Here is a 9,024-nt window from a genome sequence, read left to right on the forward strand (position 1 = left end):
AAAGATTGGTCATGTGTGAGTTGAGCTTATTGCAAGCATGTCTTGAAGAAGAAGGTTGTGTGATCATTCATGTTTACCTTCAAGACATCATCCAAATGAAGAGAGTTGGAAAGATTCAAGGTTGATCAAGACTAAGTCAAGAGTGAATCAAGTTGATCAACTCACAAAGCGTAGAAGAAGTACCGAGAGGGATCAAGTGATCCCATGGTATGGTAAGCATTGTCCATTACGCTTTGTGTACTAACCCATGGTCTACGTGAGAGTTCTTTGTAGGGTTAGGTATGTTTCCATGGTCTTGCGTCAAGTGGAAGATCTCATACAACCCATGGAGGATGACATCAAGTGGTGAGCGTCATCAAGTTTGTAGTATGCAAGTTCAAGTGAAGCAACATGAAGAGTGGCTCACCCATAATGGAGTATGGGGGAGCAATCAAGCTTGAAGCTTGCCGTCCATTGTGGTGTCAATGGAATTGTGAATATGTGCCGAAGAGTGACTCACCCATAGTGGAGTATGGGGGAGCAATCAACTTGTCTTCATCGAGCCAACACAATCAAGAAAGATGGTCCAACTTGAGGAAGTCAAGATCTTCATCATCTAGCTCAAGTGGACTATGTGCAAGAAAAATGTTTTCCCTTGATAGGTTTTCTATTTTACCGGTCTCATGGTGGTAGTTGGGAGACCGGGTTGTAGGATCGATTGTCGTACTATCAAGGGGGGCTCTCTAGTGAGTAGCTTGATCGTATCGTTCATCGAGAGCTCAAACCATTGCATCCTTGCATCATCTCTCTTGGTTCTTGTTTGGTTCTTCTCCTTGTGAGATTTGGATCTCATGGTCATCTTCTTGACAAGCTCGAGTTCATCGAAAACCGATTTCATTTGCATCTTCTTTTGCGTTTTCGGTGTTGGAGGTTTTACCGGTCTTATCCGATGAAGGGTTCTCACCATTTTCTTATGGGCCTTTTCTAATTTGCCTTTTCTTGATATTTCTATCAAGATTGTGTTAGCCCTTGTCACTAGCTTTCCAACAAACTTGATTTTGGCGAATTTGGAGCTCGTATGCGAAAGTTGTGGTTGTTTTGATATTGTCTGTTTTACATATAGAGGTTGTACCGCCCCATAGAGAGGTTGTACAACCGGTGTTCGGAGCGGTTGTACCGCTCCAGAATTGGTCCGGAGGTTGTACCGCTCTACTACCGGACTGGTCTCTGTTGTGGTGCAGTTGTTGGGCGGCTGTGGGCCGGTTGTACCGCTTATTGCCTGTTACCGGTTGTACCGGTGCTCGTAGCGGTTGTACCGCTCCTATGTTTTTCTGCACATAATGGGCAGATTCGTGGGGACCTATTTAAGGGTGTCTTCTTCCCCAATGGTTCCCTATCTCTTGAGCTCGTGTTTGCCCCCATTGTTGACCTTCTTTGAGCTTGCTAACTCTCAATCCCTCCATGGATTCTTGCTAGTTTTTGAGGGAAAAGAGAGAGGAGATCTAGATCCACATTTCCTCCAATCACTTTCTCCTCTATGTGAGGGGAACCCCTTGGATCTAGATCTTGGAGTTCTTGGTGTTCTCCTTCTTGTTCTTCCTCTCATTTTCCTCCCTAGCATTAGTTGCTCCGGTGGGATTTGAGAGAGAAGGACTTGGGCACTCCGTGTGCCCTTGCCATTGCATTTGGTGCATCGGTTTGAGTTCTCCACGGTGATACGTGGAAGTGAAGTTTGAGAAGCTTATTACTCTTGGGTGTTTGGGCACCCTAGAGCTTGTTCCTCTTGGGTGCCTTGGCGCCCTAGACGGTTGGTGTTGTCCGGAGCTCAATCATTGTGGTGTAAAGCTCTGGGCAAGCGTCGGGGTCTCCAATTAGGTTGTGGAGATCGCCCCGAGCAATTTGACGGGTACCGGTGACCGCCCCCAAGGGTTGCCAAAGTGTACGGGTTCAGTGACCGCCCTCAAGGGTCCCTTAGTGGAATCACGACATCTTGCATTGTGCGAGGGCTTGAGGAGATTACGGGGACCCTAGTGGCTTCTTGGGGAGCATTGTGCCTCCACACCGCTCCAAACGGAGATTAGCATCCGCGAGGGTGTGAACTTCGGGATACATCGTTGTCTCCACGTGCCTCGGTTATCTCTTACCCGAGCCCTTTACTTATGCACTTTACTTTGTGATAGCCATATTGTTTCTTGTCATATATCTTGCTATCACTTAGTTGTTTATCTTGCTTAGCATAAATTGTGGTGCACATAGGTGAGCCTAGTTGTTGTAGGTTTTGTGCTTCACAAATTAACCACTAGGTTTATTCCGCATTTGTTCAAGCCTAAACCGTAGTTATTTTAAAGCGCCTATTCACCCCCCCTCTAGGCGACATCCACGATCTTTCAATTGGTATCAGAGCCTCGTCTCTCCTTTTAGGGCTTAACCGCCTAGAGAGTAAGGATGTCTACTAGGGGTTTAGGATTCTCTAACACTCTTAGTTTCGATGGCACAATTTTTGATGTTTGGATAGTTCGCATGCTTAATCTCTTTAGGGTCATAGACCCAAATTTAGAGCGAATTGTAGATATGGGTTTTTCTCCTCCAAATGATCCCCAAAGATTATCTTTAGAGGATGAGAAAAACTCTTATCTCAATGCTCAAGCTTCTAATGTGCTTTTCGATGCTTTGAGCAATGTAGTTATATTTCAACTCATGCCGTTCCAGGATGCTCATGAGTTGTGGACAAAGCTTCAAGATAAATATGGTGTGTCCAAGATTTGTGGGGATGATTTTTCTCCCTCCACCTCCGGCCGTGTTGCCTTCTCAACTTCTTCTACTTCACCTACATGTGGGTTGCCACAAGGTAATGTTATGGTGAGTAGTGTTGGTTATTGCAATGATAATAGTGTGCTTATCGTTGATGACTCTTCATCACTATCTTGTTGCAATGCTCCATCTTGGGACTTTAACACTTCGTGCACCTTACATGTTTCACATGCTTGTGTTGATAGTCCGTGCATATCATGTAGAAATTGCTTGACTAAATCTCATAATGATATGCTTGCTATATCTTGTTGCCATGATAAAAATGCATGTATTTCCTCGAGTTGTTGTGCTAACAATGTAGAGGAAACCCAACACTCCATGGAACAAGATGTGGTCTCAAATGGTGCTTCAAGGGATCCTACATCATCATCTATTGCTTTATGCCTTATGGCTAAGTCTTCAAAGGTATCTCCTATTTTGAACCCCAACATGTCTCTTGATGATGATGTTAATGCTAATGATGATGAGGATAATGATGAAGAGAATGATAACGTTGCCTCCTTAAAAATTAAGGGCGAAATGATTTTTAATTCTCTTCATAAAAATAAAATTGCCCGTTCCAACTTTATGGAAATCATGTCCATTGCCATTAAGGGCAAGAAATATATTGATGAGTTGGAATCTCGTCTTGAGGAGCATGAGGTCACCATTGATCAAATGGAAGGTCATGAGCGTGATTACACTAATGAGATTGCGGACCTCTCTCAAGCTCTTGAACTTGAACAAACCACCAAGGAATCTCTTGAGGAGACTTTTGCTCTAGAATTATCTAGAGTGAGGGAATCTCATGATAGAGCTCTTGAGGTGGCCAATGATTTTGAAACTAAAAATGAGGAGCTTGAAGTTGCACATGCTAAACTCCTTGAGGACTTTGAGCACCTCGAAAATGGCTTAAGGGTCATTAAGGGTGAGCTCATCAAACTCACCTAGTCTCATGCTCAACGTAAAGCTTCTTATTCAAAAGAGCTTACCAAGTTGTCTTCTCCTCTTGTTGATAATTATGATGCTTGTGCTACTAACTCTATCTCTTGTGAAGCATCCATATTGAAGGAGAATGTTGAGCTAAGGGCTCAACTTGAGTTGCTATCTAGCAATTATGGGATGTTGGAAGAAAATCATGTAAAGCTCATAAGCTCTCTGATACGTCTCCGTCGTATCTATAATTTTTGATTGTTCCATGCCAATATTCTACAACTTTCATATACTTTTGGCAACTTTTTATACTATTTTTGGGACTAACATATTGATCCAGTGCCCAGTGCTAGTTCCTGTCTGTTGCATGTTTTTGGTTTCGCAGAATATCCATATCAGATGGAGTCCAAACGGGATAAAAACGGACGGAGATACTTTTTAGAATATTTGGAAAATTTCGGAAGAAAAATCCACGCAAGACGGTGCCCGAGGGTGTCACGAGGAAGGGGGGCGCGCCTGCCCCCCTGGGCGCGCCCCTACCCTCGTGAGCCACCCGTAAGGCAGTTGATGCTCTTCTTTTGCCGCAAGAAAGCTAATTTTCGGAAAAAAATCACGGTGAAGGTTTCAGGCCAATCGGAGTTACGGATCTCCATATATACACGAAACGGTGAAACAGAGCTAGGGGAGAACGCAGAAACAGAGAGAGACAGAGAGACAGATCCAATCTCAGAGGGGCTCTCGCCCCTCCCGTGCCATGGAGGCTGATACGTATCCGTCGTATCTATAATTTTTGATTGTTCCATGACAATATTATTCAACTTTCATATACTTTTTGGCAACTTTTTATATTATTTTTGGGACTAACATATTGATCTAGTGCCCAGTGCCAGTTCCTGTCTGTTGCATGTTTTTGGTTTCGCAGAATATCCATATCAAACGGAGTCCAAACGGGATAAAAACGGACGGAGCTTATTTTTGGAAAATATGGAAAATTCGGAAGGAAAATCAACGCGAACCAGTGCCCGAGGTGGTCACGAGGCAGGGGGCGCGCCCCTACCCTCGTGAGCCCACCGTAAGGCGGTTGACGCTCTTCTTTTTCCACAAGAAAGCTAATATTCGGAAAAAATCACGGCGAAGGTTTCAGGCCAATCGGAGTTACGGATCTCCATATATATACGAAATGGTGAAACAGAGCCAGAACAGAACGCAGAACCAGAGAGAAACAGAGAGATAGATCCAATCTCGGAGGGGCTCTCGCCCCTCCCATACCATGGAGGCCAAGGATCAGAGGGGAAAACCTTCTCCCATCTAGTTCTCCCATCTAGGGAGGAGGTCAAGGAAGAAGAGGAAGAAGGGGGCCCCTCTCCCCCTCTCCTCCGGTGGCGCCGGAATGCCGCCATGGCCATCATCATCATCACCGCGATCTTCACCAACACCTCCGCCATCTTCACCAACATTTCCATCACCTTCCCCCTCTACCTACAGCGGTCCACTCTCCCGCAACCCGCTGTACCCTCTACTTGAACATGGTGCTTTTTGCTTCATATTATTATCCAATGATGTGTTGCCATCCTATGATGTCTGAGTAGATTTTCGTTGTCCTATCGGTGGTTGATGAATTGCTATGATTGATTTAATTTGCTTGTGGTTATGTTGCTGTCCTTTGGTGCCCATCATATGAGCGCGCGTGTGGATCACACCATAGGGTTAGTTGTATGTTGATAGGACTATGTATTGGAGGGCAAGAGTGACAGAAGCTTCAACCTAGCATAGAAATTGATGCATACGGGATTGAAGGGGGACCAATATATCTTAATGCTATGGTTGGGTTTTACCTTAATGAACATTAGTAGTTGCGGATGCTTGCTAATAGTTCCAATCATAAGTGCATAGAATTCCAATTCAGGGATGACATGCTAGCAGTGACCTCTCCCACATAATACTTGCCATCGGTCTAGTAAAGTAGTCAAATGCTTAAGGGGCAATTTCGCAACTCCTCCCACCACTTTTCCACACTCGCTATATTTACTTTATTGTTTCCTTATCTAAACAGCCCCTACTTTTTATTTACGTAATCTTTATTATCTTGCAAACCTATCCAACAACACCTACAAAATACTTCTAGTTTCATACTTGTTCTAGGTAAAGCGAACGTCAAGCGTGCGTAGAGTTGTATCAGTGGTCAATAGAACTTGAGGGAATATTTGTTCTACCTTTAGCTCCTTGTTGGGTTCGACACTCTTACTTATCGAAAACTGTCACGATCCCCTATACTTGTGGGTTATCAAGACCTTTTTCTGGCGCCGTTGCCGGGGAGCAATAGCGTGGGGTGAATATTCTTGTGTGTGCTTGTTTGCTTTATCACTAAGTAATTTTTATTTGCTGTTCTTAGTTGTTTCCTATCTTTAGTTATGGGTAGGAAACGCAAAATACCAAAAAATTAGTTGTACCTACTAAACCAATGGTTGAAGAACCAATCAAAATCTATCACACTGCTGAAGCTTATTACTTGGATCATCTTCGATCCCTATGTGCTCGTGCTGAAACCCCAATTAGCTTAGTTGAGGGCAAATCTTTAGATGAGCATGCTTGTTATGTGCGACACCGTATATCTGAAAAAGGGAAATTATTATGGAGTCAAATTCAACGTTTGTAATGCTATGCTTGGAATTTATGTGAATTATATGATTTTACTTGTTGTTCTGAAAACCCTAAGAAACACCTTCCCTACCAATGTGAGTTTATTGATAATGGAATCTTATCTTCTTATGCTAAAGGTGTTTATAGTTACTATGATGTTCAACAAATTGAAGAATTTGTTGCTTTTGAGGGTGCTTATGAAATTGCTTCTTTGATTGAAAAGTATGATGCTACTTTTCACTAATCTGAAAATTTTGCTATACTTAAATATTGCTATGGTAATTATGCTTCTAATACCTATGTTAAACAATATATTGAGGAATACTCCGCTGTCCAAGAAGAGGCTAATACTTTGCAGGAGTCTATGGAAGAAGAAGTTGATGACACTGTGAGCTCATTGGATGAAAAAGATGAGGAGGAGAGCGAAGAACAAAAGGAGGAAGAGCGGATTGATCACCTGTGCCCACCTTCTAATGAGAGTAACTCTTCAACTCATACATTGTTTAATTCCCCTTCATGCTTACCGAAGGATGGTTGCTATGATGACTGTTATGATCCCTTTGATTCTTTTGAAATATCCCTTTTTGATGATGCTTGTTATGCTTATGGCCAAGATGCCAATATGAATTATGCTTATGGAGATGAACTTGCTATAGTTACTTATGTTAAACATGAAATTGTTGCTATTGCACCCACGCATGATAGTCCTATTATCTTTTTGAATTCTCCAGATTATACTATATCGGAGAAGTTTGCACTTATTAAGGATTATATTGATGGGTTGCCTTTTACCGTTGCACATGATGATTTTGATGAATATAATATGCATGTGCTTGATGCTCCTACTTGCAATTATTATGAGAGAGGAACTATATCTCCACCTCTCTATGTTTCCAACATGATAAAATTGCAAGAAACTGTTTATACTATGCATTGGCCTTTACTAGGTGTGCATGAATTGTTCTTTTATGACATGCCAATGCATAGGAAGAGAGTTAGACTTCGTCATTGCTTGATATATGTTGCTTTATGCTCACTACTAAATTACAAATCATTGTTAATTAAAATTGGCTTTGATATACCTTGGGATCCGGGTGGATTCACTACTTGAGCACTATATGTCTAGCTTAATGGCTTTAAAGAAAGCGCTGTCAGGGAGACAACCAGGAAGTTTTAGAGAGTCATTTATTTCTGTTGAGTGCTTTCTAAAGAGGGGAACCCAAAACTTTTCAAAAAGGAAAGTGAAAGTGAGAAAGACAAGCACTGTTGAAGTGGGAGAGCTCCTTGAACTTTGTTCATGCTCACACAACTTTGTGAATCTTGATTACAGAAACTTTTCAACAAAAATAATTATCCCCTTGTACAATTCCATTGTATTATAAAAATAATGTGCCAAGGTTTGCCTTTAGGATGTTTATATTTGCTTGATGGTTTGTACGGTGCAGGACAGAAACTTTGGCTGTAGTGCGTGATTTTACATTTTTAGTTGGAACGTCAAATGGTTCTGATTCTTTTTGCACTGTATTCCTATACAAATTGTTTATTTTTCCTAATTTTGGTAGAATTTTTCAAGTATCATAAATATGGTGAATGTTCAGATTATTACAGACTGTTCTGTTTTAGACAGATTCTGTTTTTGATGCATAGTTTGCTTGTTTTGATGAAACTATCAATTTATATCAGTGGATTAAGCCATGAAAAAGTTATATTACAGTAGACACAATGCAAAAACAAAATATGAATTGTTTTGCAACAGTACTTAGAGTAGTGATTTGCTTTATTATACTAACGGATCTTACCAAGTTTCCTGTTGAAGTTTTGTGTGGATGAAGTGTTCGATGATCGAGAAGGTTTCGATGTGAGAAGAAGGAAGAGAGGCAAGAGCTCAAGCTTGGGGATGCCCGAGGCACCCCAAGTAAATATCCAAGGAGACTCAAGCGTCTAAGCTTGGGGATGCTGGGAAGGCATCCCCTCTTTCTTCAACAAGTATCAATATGTTTTCGAATTCGTTTCGTTCATGCGATATGTGCAATCTTGGAGCGTCTTTTGCATTTGGTTTTTATTTTTATTTTTATGCACCATGCTGGTATGAGATAGTCCTTGGTTGATTTATAGAATGCTCTTTGCACTTCACTTATATTTTTTAGAGTATGGCTTTATAGAATGCTTCATGTGCTTCACTTATATCATTTGAAGTTTGGATTGCCTACTTCTCTTTACTTAGACAACCGCCATTTGCAGAATGTTCTTTTGCTTCACTTATATTTGTTAGAGCCTGGGCATATCTTTTGTAGAAAGAATTAAAACTCTCTTGCTTCACTTATATCTATTTAGAGAGATGACAGGAACTGGCCATTCACATGGTTAGTCATAAAATCCTACATAAACTTGTAGATCACTGAATATGATATGTTTGATTCCTTGCAATAGTTTTGCGATATAAAGATGGTGATATTAGAGTCATGCTAGTGGGTAGTTGTGGATTGTAGAAATACTTGTGTTGAGGTTTGTGATTCCCGTAGCATGCACGTATGGTGAACCGTTATGTAACGAAGTCGGAGCATGATTTATTTATTGATTGTCTTCCTTATGAGTGGCGGTCGGGGACGAGCGATGGTCTTTTCCTACCAATCTATCCCCCTAGGAGCATGTGCGTAGTACTTTGTTTCGATGACTAATAGA

This window comes from Triticum dicoccoides, chromosome 6A (genome assembly GCF_002162155.2).
Source record: "Triticum dicoccoides isolate Atlit2015 ecotype Zavitan chromosome 6A, WEW_v2.0, whole genome shotgun sequence".
Lineage (NCBI taxonomy): Eukaryota > Viridiplantae > Streptophyta > Magnoliopsida > Poales > Poaceae > Triticum > Triticum dicoccoides.